Consider the following 21430-nt stretch of genomic DNA (forward strand, 5'->3'; position numbering starts at 1 on the left):
ACAGCGGCTACTTCCCTAAACAGCATTAACCAGTTGATCTTCATAATGGTCAGCGTGTTACTGTCTTTGCGGCACGGAAAGATTCTTAAATAATATTTAGAAGAGCTTCAGTTTTAAATAGTTGACATTCTTCATTAATTTATCTACGCTAACATCTAATATGGGTGTAAATTAATTTGTGATGTTATTACTCAGTAGATAGAATTTAATGAGAAATGAAACAGAAGTAATGGAAGGAGAATAAGACACTGTGTAGAGGACACAAAAAATTAAAAAGGTGGTATGAGCTGTAAAAAACGGAAAGTACAGCCTGTGGACCATATTGTAGACTAATTCATTCAACACTATTTAGAAAACATGAAAGTGGAGAGAGCAATACAACACTATTAAAATTTTCTTAAACTGATGTAGGGATGTCATCTGAAGGAATTGGACCAAAATGCTCAACAGTAAAAAAGTACAAAATCTTGGAATGGAGCATGTTGGTCAGGAGGTACCAGAGATGCACCCGGCTTAAAATTTAGGTAGGGTTAATTAACATCCTGGCTCAGATATTTCTTGGTTTTCCTGTCAATGTAAAAGAGGCATCTCAAGCACTCTTCTAAACCCAATTACTATACCAAGTATATGACTTACAGGTTTCGTGGCGACTGAATTCAATGAAGTTTTCATGAGCAATCAGCCGCGTCAGGTGGTCGTATAAAATCGATGTTTCGAGAGCCGCCTCGGTCCTCATCATCAGTGATCTTACATAATATCAGATTGCCCGTGAAGACTTCTTTAATACTCCACATTTAATATAGCATAAAACAAAACTGACAAAATTTTGTGATAATTTTCATCATAGCAAACTAAATAATATTGGAACTGACCTACCAACGTACACATTTTATCGCAATTACTTGAGAAAAGAACTTAAAAACGATTGACTGATGTGACAAATATAAGTGAGCCTACTGATTTACGGTTCTAAGTTTCCAAATAAACTAAAACAAAAGGTAATAATATATATAGTAAATTAATAAAATAGTGCTATGTAATCACATAGTATTTTATAAATTGTCCAAAACTGAAATATGATCAGTCAGTTCCAATATTTTATTACTTGTCATCAACAGAGATAAACAATTACCTGCATCACAATATTCTTCAGTAAAACAACAAACAACACGAAAACAACATGTAAGCTCAGCTACCATATCGTTGGCAGAGAGAGAGATATTTTTTATTTAAAGGCCCAGAACACAGTTAAGTATATTTCAAGGAAGGGATAATGAAGGCGATCGTTGCCAAACACGCGAAGAATGTAAAAGAAACAAAGTAAATTAAAGAGATAGTGAGTGTCTTTACAGAACCTATTCTCTTTTTTATAGCAGTCCTCAAGATCCACAGACCAGGAGTGGCTTCATGCCACATCTCTTTTCCTACAACAGAAATTATAGCTGCTCATTTGGCAAACTATTGAACTAGATATGAAAATAAACAAGTCGTTAACTGGGAGCTTGATAAAGACGTAGCATATCTTGCATAATTACTAAAACAAAAGAATTCTCACTCCGAGAAAGAAATAAGGGGCTGAAGAACGAAAATAAAGTAAGAAATAAAAGACTATGCAACAATTTAAAGACAAGCATATTAAAGCAACGAGAACAACACCACATAGACACAAAGAAAATAGGCAAAGAGAAAGACAAAAACTAAGAAAAGAAGAAAAAGAAGAAATGAAGAAAGTCTGTAGCGATGTTCTAACAAGATTTTGCACTTACAGAAACCTCATGACTGCTTATGATGTTAGACAGTACTCTAACGCGAACAACGTTCTATTTCAACGACTGGCATGTGAAGAGGTGTACAAGGCGAAACCCCGGTAGGGTCCAAACAATGTGTTGTGTAAACCACGACTAGCCGTACAGTAGATTAGTAAGAAATTATTACGTTACGAATTAGAGAAACAGACAAAACCCTAAAAACTGCAAGAAGAGAAGTTAAAATAAATTCCGATTAATTTCGACAAACAATAGTCGACCTACAAAATAGGATATTACGAGACGAGACTTATAGTAACTTACCTACAAAAATTCTCTAATTTCCCAGTTACTGTCCACCATTAAAATATGACAACTTATAGCAATAACGCGCAATAATCTAACTACCTTACGTAACTTGTATTAACGTAAAGTTCTGGGAATATAAATCCATTATACCAAGAAATTAAACTTAATATTAAAAGTAGGCCTTCACTTTAACACTCAAGATTTATTTATATTAAACCTCTACTCACGACCTATAGCTGCAGTAAAATCTACTCATACAAACTAACAAACAAACATATATGAACACGTAAGTATCTATATACAGGCATCAGTATGAAAGCAAACAGCAAGCTCACTTCTTCGTATTTTATTTGAAAGAAGGCGTGTTTATGAAACTGAGTTTCCACAGAACATAGTGGTTACAAGAAGGAAGTTAGAATTCCTAAAGAAACAAACGATTTAACTAACTATGTTATGTTCATCTATCATCTATCTACCTCTATATATCGAACGGCTTACACAGAGTAAGTGTTCAATACCGAGTCTTCGAATTTCTTGCTTTGCAGTCTAATGTCCTGTCTTCTTTCAAGCTCTTGAGTATGGAAATACGGGCTTTGCAATGTATGCTGTGCATTAATCGACTAAGCACCAATTCCAGATTTGATTTTATACTGTAATGGAGTACAGTCTCGTTCAAAAATGAAGGAATGGTATAACGTTCAGAGTAAAGGGGAAAAAAAAGGAAAAATAAATAACGAAAGGAAGGAACGAAGAAATAACACCTCCTGTAGTACGAAAAATAATAACTTTGGCCTTCCAGAAAGTGTGTATAACGAACATTCTGCGGGACTACACACCAAAAATTCAAGGACACTAAACATTCGTTATATATGTGTGAGTACACACACAAAAATGTCTTATCTTTCTCTTATCACCAAATTTATCCACATCAAACCATATCTGTACATATCTATAAATCAACGAGTCTTATCTACCTATTTATCTGCCTATCTGTATGGAGAATCGATACGAACACGTTCGTAAAACGTCGTGACATAAGTCAAAGAGAAAACTGTCGTTATGTGAGGCCTTTAGATCTGTTAATAAATGCAAGGATGTCATAACACACAACGTATTCATGTGTACAGTGAGTAGAGGGCGATTAAATATCCAGTCACTGTGCAATTATACAATGTAAAACACCCCTCTTGAGAAACTGACAGTTGTTAAATAAATTAAGTCAGTCCTGAATGCTTCTTATCGTGTTCGCATAGTACGCCATTGAACCGTATCAACGGCCAGCTGAAACCAATCCACATCCTCATGCCCTGTTTCTTTAAGACATGTCTACCAAGTTGTCTTTTGCCTATACTAACTTTTCCGATTAAAATCTTTTACGCATTCCTCGCCTTACTCATGCACGTAACATCCAAATCTCATGTCTTATTTTCTCTGACTTAGTCGTTTATGTCCAAGACGGATGCCCGTTTTGGTACTGTGTAACATGTTAGACTCTTGTGGTAAAGGTTTCTGGTCCCATACCAAACCCTCAAGCTGGAGGACCATGCCTTGTGGGATGTTTGCGACTGATCATTCAACGTCTCTCTTTATTCAGAAAATCTCATGAAACCCAACTTGTAGTTAATACTGTGTGTTTAAAAATTCGAACAGACGTGAATCAAAATAATTTATAAAAATATTTTGTTATGTTAAAAATTCCTGTAGTGAGATTGCGCATTGATATGAAAACTAAAATCACGATAACTAAATAGTCTCAATAGCTGATATTTCGTTGTTAAACAATCACAATGAAGAACGCCTTCGAATACATCTTTCGTGCACATAATAATAATACCTGAAAATATGACACGATCAATTTGTGCCCAATTCTAACGTTTGTCACAACCTGTAGGAAACACAACGAAAAATTATGTGACTAAAAAGTAATATTTACAGGTGTAGGTACAAGTTCTTCAAAATACCATGCGCATTCCATTATAAAACCCAGGTACAGAGACCTACACAAAACCTTTCATGAATTTGGATAGATGAGTTGTTCACAGGACCTGTCACAGTAACGTGAATAATGAAAATGGGAGATGAATGATGACAGGAAATGGCATAATGGTGGAACGAGAGGAAAAATGTTACTCTACGTATTTCGGCGCATGTATGGAACTCCTGAGCAGACGTTCGCAAGTTGCAGACACTGGAAACGAGAATCACTACGTGCTCTTTAGAAGGATTTTCGTTAAATTTTATATTTGGGATTTTTACGAATATTCGTCCACACATTACGATGCCGCTTAAAATCTGGCAATAACGAGCATTTCACACAAAGACTTACCTACATTTCTACGCGTGGGAAAATCCCGAGCCACACATCACGCTCAAGTAGCCACATGGAATAATCACTGGAGATGTCGCCACCTTGCAGTCAAGGGGCTCACACAGGGGCCTTAAAACCCCAGATAACTCTGTCATCACTGATTTCGAAAAGGCCAAAAGTCATGTTTCGGCACAAACAGTAACCTCCCACTAATACTTTCAAGAGAACATTCCAAAACTGAAATGCTAAATGCAATAACAGAGATCACACCCGAATTCTTACGTGTAGCCTACACATCCTAATTCGCTTACGTACAACGCGGGAAGATGGAATGATGAGTGATGTAATTCGCTGTTATAACTGGAGCAGTGCCACCATCTGTTATTATACATACCAACTACGTGAAAAATCAAAAGCAAAAAAAAAAAAGTATATATAAATAAACAACCCCTTTCATCTTCCTTGGAACAAAATATTTCACCAGACATAACAGCTGTATTAAGAGAATGAAATGAAACAAGAAAATCGTTGTCTTCTTGATTTTTTAACGCATAGCTACACCCTACGAAGTCGAAAAACACATTTATATTCCATCTGGCGTTATGTTCTCTCCCTTTGATTTGTTGAAAGTGATACTGAGGTAAGTCGCATCTTTATTAAAACACATTCATATAGGACTGCCATCTTAGATACATGATTAGATTCTGCTTTCTCGCATAATAGCAATTTAAGCTCAGCCATGTTAGAGAATCGTTAAAAATCTTAGTTATTCAGCTGGTTAAAAAAGTAATATTATGAGCCACTTCGATTCAGTGTACGCTCTCATACCATAGGTCTCTATCCATAAGATCGATTTTAATATTATCGTCAAATCCAACCATAGGTCTCGTAAGTGGCTCCATCTCTTCAGCCTTTAAGACCACAATTTCGAATTTTTGGGTCTATATATCATTCCACAGTACGTGTGATATATTCTGTCCATTTCATCCTCCTTGATTTGAAATGACTAATTTTTGGTGAAATGTACAAATTATGCTCTTAATTATGTAATGTCCTCAAAAAACGTCACGTCGTCTTTTTTCTTGCCAAAAGAAATCTGAATTACGGCAAACAGTTAATAAATCTACTCGAAATTTAATCATTATTATAATTTTGATTTGTTAATATCCTTACCAACAACTTGCCATATTTTATAATTATTTACTGTTTATCATTCTGCCGTGCATTCTGGTGACGAAAACTTAACGCGCACAGTTTTTCAGAGCTTACTTTGATACCATGTAACTTACTAGCATTAAATAAAAGTTACATGTTGCTCCATACATCTTCGTAACATTATCACAGAAATTTTAACTTAATAAAATGTAGGCTCAGATCCTAGTAGCCCAGCAGATGCAGATTTATAAGTGATCACAATAAACTATTGTTTAAATTTACAAACAGATTACCACTGCAGCTCTGACCAAGCCAATGCTTTGTGGTTGAAAATGCATCACTGGAAAATGTAACTGTGAGATTAATCAGTATAAAATTGACAATTACGGCGGTTCCTTAATTAACAAGTAACACAAACCGAGAAGAGACATAAATAAAGAAAAAATCCAAAAAATTACCATACACGTATTTACCACGACTAAACATTTGTAGTTGTCGTCTTAAAGGTTTCGTATTAATCGTTACAGTAAAAGCAGCTAGGAACCAATCTGGTATATACAGAGTATACACAAAATAATGGTGCAACTGTGACTGGCGACTCATTTTTGGACATGTTGGAAATCTGGTTGTTATCCCAACTGAATACCAATTATGACGATTACATTCTACCACTAGACGGAGCTTCTCCCCCCCCCCCCCCCCATTTTCACAGGAATGTACTAGTGCTTCTCAATCACGTTTTTCCACAGCGCTGGATCGGATGAGTTTCATTACCGTGTGGATGTGTGTCGTGTGACCGAGGGTGCACACATTGAAGGATTGCAATTAACGCATGACAAACTTGGACAGTTGCAGCCGCTGACGGTGTATGTTGTGCCCGTGTAAGGTGAGAAATAATTTTTTTATTAACTTTTGAAACCGCACCATTCTTTTGTGTATACCCTGTATAGGCCCGTATTATTCAGTGCCAATGCCGTCTAGAAAGACTGCAAAAAAAAAAACCCAAAGGAGTTAATAAAGCACGACATTACATCACAGTTACAGCCTAAATTATAATACCACTAGCACAGATTATATAAATACAAGGAAAAAGCCTGTCGGTATGATGACAATTACCTTAAAACAGGAGTATAATTAAATCTCTGAACATTTAAAACACACTACATGGTATAATGGATCAGCTGTGGCTCTTGTAAACACGGCAATGATGCGTTTCCATTGGTAAATTCTTGACCAACTGCGCGACTATTAGCTTATAAAGACCTCTGATCAACAGTGTTAGTTCTTAATCAATCAGTCACAAACTTTAATAGTGTCGTTAAACTATGATGCAGTGTACTGTAACTTACTGAGAGAAAAACTATTATAATTCCTGGTCTTAAGGGTTGTGAACAAAAACCGCGTAAACTGCGGACGAAACGGAATTGAAAAGCAACAGTAAGCGTGCAAACCGCACAGATGCATCAGTGTTGCTCGAACCAACGGCATTTATCAAAGTGGAAATCTGAATTTCGTCACATAAACGTGCGGTCCAGCCTACAGCATGCGTCCAATCAACGTCGGCATAACTGACGAGAAGGGGAAGAGAGAGAGAGAGAGAGAGAGAGAGAGAATAATAACAGAACACGCAAAAAGGGGCTGAACATGTCCTCTGTGAATACTAAACAGTTTTTATTCTAGTGAGGGCAATTACTACTGTGCAGTGTATGAGTGAGGGGGAACAGTACAAAGTCTGGCAGACATATTCGCGCCAATAACAGCTCCTCGTCACGTATTTAGGCGGGGGTGGTAAAGAGGAGAACATCTCCCCCACCGCCCCACGTTCACTTTTGCAACAGAGCGATGTTGGTAGTGGCAACCCCCCTGCTGTGTGGTGGTTCTAACACAAAACCAAAATCGATGGACGGCGGACAGCTGGGCACAAGCCCGCTGTTACTACGCACGAAGGTGTTGGGACGCACTAAGTCCCATTAAGTGTAGCTGCCATAATCCCTTCTTTTTATGCGCGCAGTGTTCAAATTGTTTTCAGAAAACGATATTTCAATCTTCGCCATGAAAATGCTACTAGCGTACTGCTGCTTCAACAAACAGTACCCCAGTTTTCCATTTAAACGATTTTAAAATAGATCATATACAAACAAATATTTCCCACGCTCTCAAATATGTTTTTTTTTTTGGGGGGGGGGGGAGAAAATCAAAGTGTTGGCACATCGCTCTGTGCAGACAAAAGTTAAACAAGATGAATAATATATTTACAGAAAGATGAAACATCCCTCTTGTGTAAATGTTAACTGTATTAATTTGTAAAAGCCAGTATAACTCAATGAGTGAAGCGAGTGGTTACGGGATTCAACTCCTGGTAAGAGCAAGAAATTTAGGAATTTTTTTCCCGCAGTCCATGGGTCATCTTATTAAATTGGTACCACCGGCATCCTCCTGGTGGAAATATCGGCCGAAATGCAAAACTAACCACTAACTTCAATATGGTGTCTAGATTACTAATGTTTTTCTTCTATTCTAACATATTCTTATGGTGTGGTATTTGAACACACAGACGTCAATTCAACTGTGTCAGAACAAAATATTCCGAACAACTTTTCTCAAACTCCATGGAGTAGAGCCATGGTTTAGAAGCTGATGGTCGCAGAGCTATTCAAAAGATACATCGATTTTTGCGGAACCTGAACGTTTATTACCGTGCCCACAAAATCTACCCTCACAGGTCCTTATTTTGAGACAGACAAATCCAGTTCACAACCTCCCAGTCTGTATCCTTAAGATTACTTTCAATATTATCCTCTGAGTGATCTCTCTCTTACCTTAAGAATTTCCAACCAACATCATAAAAATATATTTTAAACTATCACATATTAAGAGTTTTAAAAGAATTTTAAGACTTCAATAAAACATTTCAAACTGAACCGATTGCCCTTGCCTCTTCTTCAAATGTATTCGCAGTGGCGTATTAGAGACCTAGAAGTCACAGCAACAGATCCTAAAGGCACGATGGGCAAGTCAGGTCATTATTTCTCTAAAAATTGTTGTAACCTACAGGCGTTTGACTTGTGTGTTGCTCGAAAATGCAGATATCGGCACTCGTTCTTTACTGAAGCCAATTGCACGTGGAAAGGTCACGAAAGAAATATCCTCGAAAGAAATGTCAGAATTTCCTGCTGTCAGTAAAGTAAACAATTTTATTATGATTTTTAGACCTCACATTTTACCTTTGGTGCGCACAAATATTTACACGTTTATGAAATAACTTAAATTATTAGAAGGCTACGCTACAAACCATGCTCAGTAAGCCTATGTTTAACCTAATCAAAATACTGGCAAGATTAGTATAACTTCTTACTTACAGGCCTTATTATAATTAGGTTTTAGCAATTTCAGGCAGAAATTAGATGACTGTATTAGAGACGTATTTTAATATTTTGCGTACTGTACTCGATTTTTCCACCTGTACATAATTAATTTAAACCACCACAACAAAACACACAACAATTTTAAAAGAAAATATGACAATGATATTAACAAATTACATGGGCTAGAATGGCTTGTGCCAGTCCTATTAATCAAACGTAACCAAAGCCATGTTCAGCGACATAACAAATATCAAATTCAATGGTACATCAGATGGAGTTGTATAATCCAGATACAGGCAGAACCTAATACGACGGTGTGTGAAATATCCTACACACTTAATTATATTTACATAAAATTACTCTGTCTATAATAATTAGAATGTAAAAGCACGTTATATGGCTGGCTAAATCTATCTACAAGTCCAGATGGCGTCAGAACGAGAAAAACATCAAATTCCTCAAGAAACTCCAGCCACACGCAACGATCATATTGTTTCACTAGCTTCGTATTCGTCAAACGGGCAGAGCTTCAATCACTGGTAACAGCTGCAGTGGGGAAATATCACAACACAGACCGACATGTTCCTAACAACTGCACGTACAATATTGACTATAACTTAAAAAAAACATTCATTTATTCTTACTTCCGCTTGTTAGAAAGCGGAATGCTTTCCAATGGAAGCAGTAATAGTTACACAGCATGGTTAGTACAAGAAATATCAGTTACTTTCAATTGACGTAACCTATAAAAATTCTGTATAAAGTTACATGTTTTAATGTGAATAAATGCGAACTAATGTAGCGGTAAATCAGATCCAACTATCCAGTAGCAGGGATCTATCACAGATAGGATTTTAAAGTAAACACAAACCCTTTGAAGATTTTACTTACCTACTCGTATATTCTTATAACAGTATTACGTAGAAATATCTTCACCAACAGCACAGAATAACAATCCAGCAACACAGAACAATAAAACACCCACAAAGTAACAAACCTTCCTCAGTAACCACTACACACAGTGAGCAGTGAATGAATTGTAAACAGACGACGTGCGATATGAAAGCCCTGCCAACATTCAACATTGAATGATGTAACTGACATACCTAACAGACCGTCGAAGAGATGCGTAATTTTCTTCGTACGTGTCTCTGCTGCCTATAATTTAAAACAGTCAAAAATAATAAAATGGAAGTAATACCGCAAGGCTGGTCAATTAGGGTCTATTTATATAGGAACGTAAAGACAACGACACGAGCCCTTGCCGATTTTTCAGAAAATAGTATTCAACGTTTTTCAATGGAACTGTTTATATTGACTCCGAGCTCGTCCGTTCCACGAACGAGTCTCGCCCAACTTACGTCTCCAACGATATTTTTCCTAAACAGTTCCATTGAAAAACGTTGAATAATATTTTCTGAAAAATCGGCAAGGGCTCGTATCGTTATCTTTACGTTCCTATATAAATAGACCTTTAATTGGCACGGCGGAGCGGGAAAGGGGGCATTTGATGAAAATATGGATAAAAAAAGCACAGTCATTCGGATCCAAAATATTTACGTCTTGATATGTGGGATATTTAATTAAATACACGAATAATAGTGGTACTTACTGTTTAACCGAAAAAAAAAGACTCAACGAAATCATTACAGTTGTGCGTCAGTAAGAACATTCTACCGTAGGTTAGATTGGCTTCGGTCGGCTAATTCATTATGATATTAGTAACTTTGTAACTCCAAATTTTTACGTACAATGAATGTGCATGAAGGGCAATGAAATATGAAAAATTGTAAATAACACATATGAAAATTTTCTGTACTTTGATTTGGAGTATACGACCACCACACATTTCTGCTCTTCTATAAGATTACCGCTAGATACCACAAAACCCGGCGAAAGGCAGGACAATATCAAGTGATTAAGAGCTTCAAAGCGGATACAAGTAAACCAAATCAGGTGTTCACTACCTGTCGTCTTATTCTGTGGCTTTGATCCTGTTCAAAGCGGATGACGGAATCAGACCCTGTCTACAGAGCACTTTCCTGATAATTGTTGTATTAAGTTGTAAAGCGTCGTCAAAGCACCTGGTCGGGACAAAACACAAACACGCAAACACATACAAATACACTCCAGGGAGTACTGGTAAAGCCTGTCTGAGAGAAACGCTCAGTGATTACCAGACACAGTCAATGAGTGTTTCTGTTGGAGTTCACAGCCATCGAATATCATTTGTACGCACAACTTTTTTCGTACTTTTGGGCTTCAAAATAAAAGTAAATAGTACTGCAACTGCTATCAATCATTTGAAATATTTCCAGAATTGTCTTATACTTTCCTGTCTCCTACAAAACAAAACAAATGAATACACATAAACTAACATTGTGGTATTATGTACTTTCATACAGTGACACCAACTTATTGTTAGATGAAATTGAAAATTTAATTGTTTTTTTAAATATCAATTTATATGCACCATTTCATTACATTATTTCCTTTTTGACATAAACGTCTCGGTCACAAACGACACTAACCATTACCATATTCATTCAGTAACACACTCTGGTCCTCTGCATAAAAACATATTCGCAATGTGACGAAAATGCATGTGCGAATTGGAAATAAGATATGAGGAAACCAGTTGATAATATTTAATGAAATATAAATTCAATAAACTTCAATCCATTGATAGCACATAGTCCACCCTTGTTAATTAATGTTAATCCTGGTACGACAGTCCACCGCTGGATACAATAATAAGCTAGTTTCCGATTCTGAAGAACTTTTTGCACAGTAATGTTAACCTTCCAAGCTCTTTCTCGGTCGTCCAAGTGAAGGTTAGCCACGAAGATTCCCTAACGAAATTCTGTACGAATTAAATATAAAAATGGACGTTCAGATTTCATATTGACGAAGCATTCCTCGACTAGCTAAGTGACTAAAACTGGATTATTCTCCATGAAGTTACTTAAGACAACGAACTGAGAGAAGAACTAGAAAAAATTACTTAATGAGGAATTTCGTAATTTATAATCCTCTCAAGGCATCGATAAGATAATAAAACGAATATAGCTCATGTAGGTCGGAGTGGAAGACAAAAACTCTAGAACTCAAAGACTCGATCGAACACGGGCCCTGTAACCGTTCGTCTACCGCGTTGAGGAAACGTAATGATGCTTTAGCACTTCGGACCAGGTGCTATATATACGTCGTCGTTCCTCTGCGGTGTCGATGGTTTTGTTGTCGGCTATGCTCCATCTATTCCCCCATCTGGTTCCTTGAAGAAGTGTACTACTGACTGGTCCACGAGACTCCAAACATCTCATCAAAAGAGGACGTGCTGGGTTTAAAGTTTCAGTCAGCTTGGTTATGGCATAGAAGAAGGGGTGACCTGACCGTATACTCCAACAGTGAAACTGAATAGGAATTAGCATAGGGAATTACTTGGGTGGCCATAGCAGCCCGGAGACTGTCACGTGGTCTCTGTGTGTGTGTGTGTGTGTGTGTGTGTGAGAGAGAGAGAGAGAGAGAGAAAGGGGAGAGAAGATGTGGACAGAGAGAGAGGAAAAGTGCTCGTTACCTCGCATAACAAGGCAGATAAAACGGGATGGAAGAACGTCGTAAACGAGTTCGTTTTGATCCCACACCAACCCTCTCTATTCCCAACAGCCTCCAGTTAAAAAAGGGGATGAGGAAATAAGGGTGGGAGATGGGGTTGTAATTACGTCACCTTCATACGCCAAGGATGGTCTAGGATGGAGGACTCTACAACTGAGGCCTCGTCTTCAATTACAGAACTTGTTTGGGGATGACGCGGCATGAAGTAAGTTTTGATGCGGTAGTGAACACAAGGATGTAAAAAAACAACGCTCTAAGTAGCACAATTTCCTTTCAGCTCCACAGTTAGTCTCAAAAGAATTTCATTAAAACAAACGAACAAAAACAAAACATAAGAAGATTGTTTGGTGATAGACTCGATTGTTGATGCACGTGAGGATACAAGTGGGAAAAAAAATTGCTTTCTGAGCGTGAAGATTCAGATCTCATTTCGTATTTAATATACGACGCAACCAGTGACAAATCCAGTCTAGCAGAATCCTTATTCTTTTTTATAAGAAGCTCGGCAGTGAAAATTATTAAAATTTAATCCAATACGAATGTATTATATACGTTCACGACTCGAAACACGTAAATGGAAATTTTCGGTACATCTGAATGCCTAATCACCCAAAATATTTACGGATTTGAATTCCACCATCTCGATAACATGGGAATGGGGAATAAATATCCTGAACACACAGCAGGCGGGGAAAGGAGAATTGTATTCGTTCTGTGTTATCAGTCTTTCTCAATTTCCTGATCGACAATTAAACCACGAAACACGTGTTTGGAAGACAAGACTTCTCAAAGACAATAAGTCGTTCTTGGCTTGCAATGAATATCGCTTCAGTTACCTCTAATGAAACGAAAGAAAGAAAGAAAGCACTGTTACACGTCGAAAAAAACGTTTAAGAAACCAAATGCTATTTGGTTATCTTATCAGACTGCATCAGCCTTTCTACAACAGCCACATACATGAGTCACAGATCTAGAGTCCTGCAAAATAACTTCGATCTATTTTAGGCAATGATTAGTACACAACCTGTACAACAAGTGCGCAGACACAACACACAACTTTAACAGCAGTTAAACTCTTGTGTGGCCCATAATCATAATCTTCATCACCACCATCCTACCATTGCATCGAGAGCAAACGAAAATTTCACGCACTGTATGTTCGTATGTGAAATGTGGATTCTTAGCATCGTCCAAAGCCAGATGAGTAGCATAAAGGCCACATACGAAGACATAAGCCAAAAATTCAAAATATATACATTTACTAACAGTGATTACGGTTTATTGACTGACTGACTGAGTTACTCACTCAATCGCAAGCAAATTCCTCCTTCAGAAGCCCACAGTTACTCAGATGGTCAAGAAAATCTTCCAGCCTTTAGGGAATTCGAAGGTTTATTACCGTATTCACAAGAGACAGCCACTAGCTCTGTCCTGATCCAAATCAGTCCAGTGCAAAACCTCAATCCACGTTTAATCTCCCAAGTGGTCTCTTCTCTTTAGGTTTTCCGAACAAAAATTCTGTAAAAACGTCTTATTTACCCCATGCATACATTCAGTCCATCCCATTATCTTAAATTTTATTACCGTATTAATATGTAATGTCTCAAAAGTTACGCAAACTGTAGTATAAAGGTAAATATTATGTTAGTCCTACTGGGAAATTTCAAGTTTCTGTACCCAGCGGCAATTCTGAACTCCTGTTACCCAAACAAATGGGTGGGTTGACGTAATTTCTTGATGTTACCTTTCAGTCAACTATTTGTGTAACAAGCATCACACCATTTTCAACAGATGCAGCATTCGTTTGCTACCAAACATTAATTTTGAAGCAGTTAAACAGACATGTCAGGTGCAATTATTTTTCGACTTGTTAATCAATGGTGCCACTCTTCGCAAACTCTGAACGAGTATGTTGAAACCGCTTGAGTTAATTTCTACAACCGGTGGAGGGGCCAATTTTAATACATAATCACATAATTATAACCCTAATATGTAATTATAATCTAATATGTATAATAAACACGACATTCAACTCATTCAACTATGGTTTCGTCGCTTTGTGACATTCTGTGTTAGGTGTAACAGATGGGACTTCATTATGTCACTTGTCTCTTCGATCACACGTTCTCCTTAACTTTTATTCAGAAACACACTCAATTGTAGGTCTGCAATTGTTAAGGACAGCAAATATGTCAGAATAAGTACTATGTATAACGCGTAACATGACGACACGAAAGGCCTAAAAGTTTAGAAAGACATTATAAATGTAAAAACTTCAAAAATTTGTGAACAAATTAATTCACTGAAAATATCCTTCCGTTTGTTTTGGGGGTATGTATTTCTGCGAACATGTTTCTGTGGGCAAAAGCTTGTTTGTTTTTGCAGCTGTTACCACGGGAAGGTTTGTGTGTACCAGAAACTACAGTACCTAAATTCTCGAAACTCTAAACACGGCCAGCGCTGCTCCACTGCACACTTCGTTACGTGAGAGGATGGGAAGCTGAACGCACGAAAAACGTTCTGCCACTGGACATGACGCGAGACGGAAACAAAACACAAACATCTGATGATAATTCGGTATAAAGAAAACTACTGCTTCTGCTGTCTACGTGTTTTACCGAAAACGAAAACTGGCGTGGTAGTTTCTCAGAATATTTAAACACGCTGTATTAAATATAAAGGTCAACTAAACTGCATGAGCTGACAAGATTATTAATTTCTATGTAACTGGATGAAGTGAACTCATTTTAATTTTTAAATAAAATAAAAGGCCGCGCCTTCTTGTGTAACTTACTATTTGCAAACATACAGAAAATCTTTATAAATTTGACCTAATGTTTAATGGTAGAAATTACTAGAATGATTTCGATTAAATTTGATAATGGGAGCCCACATTAAAACTGCCAGGTCAATTTAATTTAGTTGATACGTATAGAATATAACTTACCTACTTTGCATTAAGTACAAATCAAACTTTACTTTCTAAGGAGATTGACTATCGCGATAAGGAATTAGTACATAACATCAAATACAGATTTAATTCACAGTTGAAATATTTATTTGAAAAGTTCTCCACAGCGTTAATATTTAACAAAATGATTCTGTGCATTGCAGTACTGTTAGCTGCAATTGACGACACAACTAGAATTCAAATGACAGCGGACAGAACAATACATGGTGTCCCATAAAGATGTACACACAGCTGGAACTTTGATGGTTGCTTGTCAGTCAGTTACTCGCCGTTGTCAACTGTGCCAAGAAGCTAAAGACAGTAATTATGAAATCCTACAATAGATTCGCTAATTTACTGAATGAAGATGTTGACGGATGTAATGATTTATTTCATTACAATGCTTATTTACATCTTTTGGGACATTCTATAGTTATGAATCTTTTACCGCTTTGCTTTTCCCTTTTCATCTTAATTTCCCTCAAATCTCTCTCTCCTACAGACATTTTAAGAGTTATTACGATAAAATTATAAGTAAATATTTAATTTGTTTAAACGAGTTCAATTACCAACTTTACGTAGAATACATTACATATGAGTTCCAAGACAGAAAAGACGAAAATTTCGCATTAAAATATAAAATATGAACAAATAAAATTGTTACATTACTATAAAATTTTCAGCAGAATAATAGCACAAGAAAAAACGTACTTAAGCTCATGAATATTGAGAATAATGATAAACAACAAGCAAAAGCCAAGGAAAATGTTAAAATTATTATATTTAATTTTTGAAGAAAACTGATTTTGACATACAACGTTAGATGCCCTTTTCGAAATCCGTATGCATCCTCTAATGGGGTGGGGTGGAGTTAGTCTACAAGTTAATATCCAGGTAGTTAACAGATGAATGCGTGAGTTTTTTTCCGAAGGTTGGTTGTACTGTATTTGATCAACTAATAACCTTTTACCAGAAATATATATTCTTAAGTAACCACTTAATAATACAATCCTTGACTTGTCCGGAATAACAAAAAGGATTTTGGGTAACATTATCCTCAGAAGCATATGACTATAACAAATGAAGAACATGAAAGTTCTGAAAGAGGGACATGGGACTGTCGTAACTACAATAAATTTATTTTATGTTTGAAGAGACAATAATGTAGCACGTGCTTCCGCTAACCACTAAATCTTTCTCCCCACTAGCGAAGAACCACTACAGGAAGATTGTTTACAGTTATTTTTCTTTGATCTTAATTCCACAAGTTACGAGCTTAGAATACAGCAGCACACTTCGGCAAACCAACAGTTCCAATTAACACCTTTCCTTCCACATTGGACTCAATCCAATGTCCTGCAACTTGAATTTAGCAAGGGTATAATAAAAACGTAAACTAATTTTAACTGAATGGCGTGTCTCACAATTGACAATTTTAATAATGCAATGGCCTAAGCTATCAACTCGCAGTTGTAAGATGTCAACGGTTGTACAGTTTACTTCAAGCGGCAATTACTGTCATTGTTTATTGAAGTCAATGTTCCCAGCTCCATACACCATTCAGTTTCTGGCTCACTTCCATATCTATGAGATATGAAAATAGTGCTCTACAAACATATGAGCAGATTGTCCAACCTTTTGTCTTATCACTAAAACTACTGAATGCGTATAAATAAAATGTCGTATTGGAATCGATATGAATTTGCCAGACGAAAATTATTTTTAAATTGACCCAAAAAATCACTACTTTACAATTAAGCTTAAATTCAACATTTTCAGTTTGCGAAAAAGGTTCGTTTTAAAAATTATAACGTTATATGTATATATAACTGGATTCATGGCTTGTATCTGACGCATATTTCACTACAATATACATTTAATCACATGAAATGCAAAACATTATGCACCAATGAACAATAATGAATTTGATCTTGATTAACATTCGTTTCATCCACGCGAATGAAGTAAAAGATAAAGACGAATAAAAATTAGAATTATCAACAGTCTTGTGTCATTTATAAGTTACAAAATAATACCGTATCCTCACAAAAAAGTTATTTTCCTTATATATGAGATTTTATGTATTTAACGAAATAAAACAGAAAAACAATGCAGGCAAAATGTGTAAGTTAAAACAAAACAAAACACACGCATTCGAACCTGCAACATAAAAAAAATAAATCTAGAAATAACATGATGAAAATACGCACGCGTTACAGAGTATGCCGTTTTATTCATGTTCCATAAGGAGAGAAAAGCCATATTAATACCACGACTATGTCTGTCTGTACGTCTACGTCTTCCCTAATAGCATCAGAATCCATCAACCATCCCTCATGAAATTCAGTATCAACTTTATACCTTTGAGAGAGGCTCTGACGTCATATCTCTTCAGCAGCGAAATATGAATTTTTGAGGTGGATTCAAGTTAGCTTGTTCGTGAGTTACTAACATAGTTTTAGCAAAACTCAAACATTTCACAGAACCAAAATTTGCAACAAATTCAGAACTCTAAGTAATGAATCACTTCAGAAAATCTAAAATGTATTTGTGATCAACAAAAGCAAGTATAAAATGAGGTTCGTGAGGAATTAAGGAATATTAAAGCAAAAGAAAGATTGTTAATGATTAATTAGTTTTCCTCTTAACTCACTGGATAAACAGCTGTGTAGGTTCTAGAGCTGGTCTTTGACGTGTTAGAAAAGAGACAAATTTCAGATCCTCAATGAAGTTTGAACCCCGGTCGCCTAGTCCGCAGCCAGTCTCTTTAGTGATGGCATTATCCCGGTTCATTTAAATATCCCATAACTCAACCACAAACACGGAAGAAAAATGAAATGTCAATTGGGCGCGTTATGTTAAGAAAAAAGAACACTTCAAGTTTCTGTAAATTTCATTTTTTTACGGCGGTAATATGTGAGCCGCTGTGGCCTTCTAAGCTGCCACGTCTGTAACCATCTATAGGAATACATGGCGTCACAACCCAGAGACACATTTCAAGTCCCTTTCTATTTGCCGTGCTCTGGCGGCAACTTCTCTAAATGTCACTTCCTCAGGCCAACGTCTCATAGATCTTAGCATCTGATTACGCGAAAGGGCCGAAGTTATATTCCGAATGGAACACGAAGCAATTCGTTAAACATATGAGTATTAACAGCCTGCTGTGGGTACAAAAAGCATTGTCTTCAGCCTTGTTTCGCTCGGCTGGTAGTTAAATCGTTCGATATCTGTACAATTTTAATAATTTCTACAATCTTCAGTCATAAATCCTATTTGGACCACTAGAGTAACCTTGAAGAAAGTATCAACCATTTGTACCGAAGCCAAACCTGGAGCTAACAAAAATGTAGAGCAGAGGGAGGCGTATTAATGCAAAATCATTTTCTTGCATGAAATGCTATGAATACATCTAATTATAGAAATCGATTATTATAAACATTATATAATATATTGCTGACATGTTGTTTTGGCGTTACTGGTGAACAAGAATCTTTAATATATCATACTTTTTAATTGTCCGTTAAATATTTCTAAGAAACAGACCCGTATTCCAGTACAAGCCTATAACTAAAGAGTCCGGCAGGCGAGACACAGGAAGACCAAGAACAGAATGGAAGGATGTGTAACAAATCAGAGGCCGGAACAGGCGATTCGCTTAATCCATGAAAGGAAGAAGAATGTATTTCTGAGAATATGAAAGTATTAAAGGAGCCGAGTTTGTATACCGACTGAAGTCAAGGCAGGCCTAATTCTATAACCATCGCTTCTAACTCCAACAAATTCTATTTAACATGCATTTAAATTAACATAAAAGTAAAAAAAAACATATTTATGTGATAATAATAAGACAGCAGTGACAAATATATATTGGTTTCATATGCTGATTTTAAACGTTAGAGTTCTAAGTTTACCTTTAATTATTTAAACGCAGACACCATGTCACAATCCACCATGATTCACAGACCATAATCAACTACTCCTAATATAGGGTAAAGTAGAGCCATTTTGAAAATTTGTAAGAATACCGCGCTGCGCCTTCACTGGTCTTCGGATTTCGTCATTAAAGCAAACAGAAGTTCAGTGTGTGAAAGCAGTGGGATAAACCTATAAACTTAATTTCTGCAGACTTTATCGTATTATCAGAACATGTGTCGCGAACTTACGGTTTAATAATGAAACACGCTGTGCCCATTTCATCCTAACAATAAACATACAACCCTGTATTCAAATTATAATGCATCGCCTTAAAAATGTCCTGTTTTCGCTGTCTCGTATGACCAATCTCCTTCTCAGCTCTTCGTCCTCAGATACCTTTGCCCATGTTTTCCCCCGTATCAGTAAATTTCACACCCATAAACCTATTGGGTTAAATAAAACAGAACCACAATATTCATTCGAATTACTTCGGAAAGTGGCACACAGTTGAACAAAGCAATATTTCAGAGTGACAGCACCAATGTTAACATGTACACATGTGATTGAACTAGATACATGGATAGTACGTTGTTCATCAACCCTCTCCACATGCTTGCACTCTCCGAATCGTGAGGTACCAAGTGTTCGAAGTCCCTAAAATGCACGACATATACGTCGAAGCTGTTTCCCCACGGGAATGGGCCCTTGGTTATTGAATGACCTCATAAAATGAGCTTTACTCATTCACAATTGTCCAGACACGCCGGAAATTGGATTTTTTTTTTACCGGCAACGAAGCTCGAACTGTAACCCATGTTGAACATGCGATTTCGTGACGTATGCCGCGGTATTTTATGTCTCGTTAAAATGGAATGTCTGCCTTCCATATATATAAAACTACTATAAAAACAAGGAAGATCCACAGGGGAAATCCGCTTCTGCTTTTCACAATCTGTAGATTAGAACATATATTGACAGAAGAGAATTTTGCTCAAGCTGACAAATCAAACTTGATAGCGATGTACCAGTATTGAATAATTCATAAATCACAAAATCTTTCATTTCTTATCCGCTGACGAAGTAACAACATCCATACGTTTCGATCTAAAGCAAATTCATTCTCTGTTCAAGCAATATCACATAAAGTAAGCCTAAGTCAGAATTTGTAGTAAACATGGCAAGATGTCGTATTTTATTTGTAAACTTAGACTCTTCATTCAAAAATATTCTCAACTATCAGAGTGCCCGCAGTGTTACTGCTGAGGAAATGCGCCAAATCTAAATCATCAGGTAATTTTCAGGATAAAGTTCTAGATTATGAAATGCAGGCCTCTTATACAGAGGCGAGCTGAGAAAATAAAGTTTTAGGACGCCTGTTTGTTACCTAAATTTAATACATTCCTTAATGATAAGCTAATAGTCGCTCAGCTGATCAAAATATTCAAAAACATTATGGAATACGGAGATTAATGTACGCGTTCGTAACGGTGAGATCTGAGGGTCTCACGGCGGCAAGTGTGAAGATGGCTGTCATCTGGGTTATGCTTCTTGTAGGCTAGTAGAAGTATACCGACGCCCCAGAGGTGCTTGATGTACCGAGAATATATAAAGTGATTGGCTGTGAACTAGGCGACCGGGAATCGATTTCCATCATGTGCAGATATTTTTCTCTTCAACTCCAGCTTCAGATCGGTTCTAATTCCATTTCAGATTTCTGTCCAATGAGTACAGGATGTACTTTCCTTGAGTTAAGAAGGCCGGAGCGTAAAGGTGACCACCTCAATCAGACAACCCGGCAAAATTAGCGGAGTTTAAGTTATATGTCTAATAGATCAGCCACATGGGTGACTACCTTATCACAAAGACTCGCCAGCAGCCTAAGTCATCATAGATGATTATTTTAATTTCATAAATCAGGCAAACGTCAACTCAAAAAAGCGGCAAAAATCAGTTTTATACAAACAAGACCTGGAATCGGTGTTCTTAGGCAAGCTGCATGTGTGGTACCAACAATGGCTACTAACTGTTGATAATTAAAAGTATGTTTCCCGTCTTGCTCTAACAATGA

The 21430-nt window shown here is 36.8% G+C and overlaps 1 protein-coding gene across 5 annotated transcripts in view; it reads right to left on the reverse strand.

Moving 5' to 3' along the window:
- The window catches only part of LOC110830769 (uncharacterized), a 1002197-nt gene that overhangs the window by 581584 nt on the left and 399183 nt on the right, over positions 1-21430 (reverse strand). Inside the window, exon 1 of one of the 5 annotated variants that reach the window (XM_087348631.1) lies at positions 9774-9948. The exons of the other annotated variants lie outside the window; for them this stretch is intronic. The gene's annotated coding sequence lies outside the window, so the exon portion shown is untranslated. Of the gene's footprint in view, positions 1-9773; positions 9949-21430 lie in introns of those variants that run through there. 5 annotated transcript variants of the gene reach the window in all.

The sequence above is a fragment of the Zootermopsis nevadensis genome, unplaced genomic scaffold (assembly GCF_977971745.1).
Source record: "Zootermopsis nevadensis isolate Lab colony 2312 unplaced genomic scaffold, Znev_1.0 Znev_ptg000013l, whole genome shotgun sequence".
NCBI lineage: Eukaryota > Metazoa > Arthropoda > Insecta > Blattodea > Termopsidae > Zootermopsis > Zootermopsis nevadensis.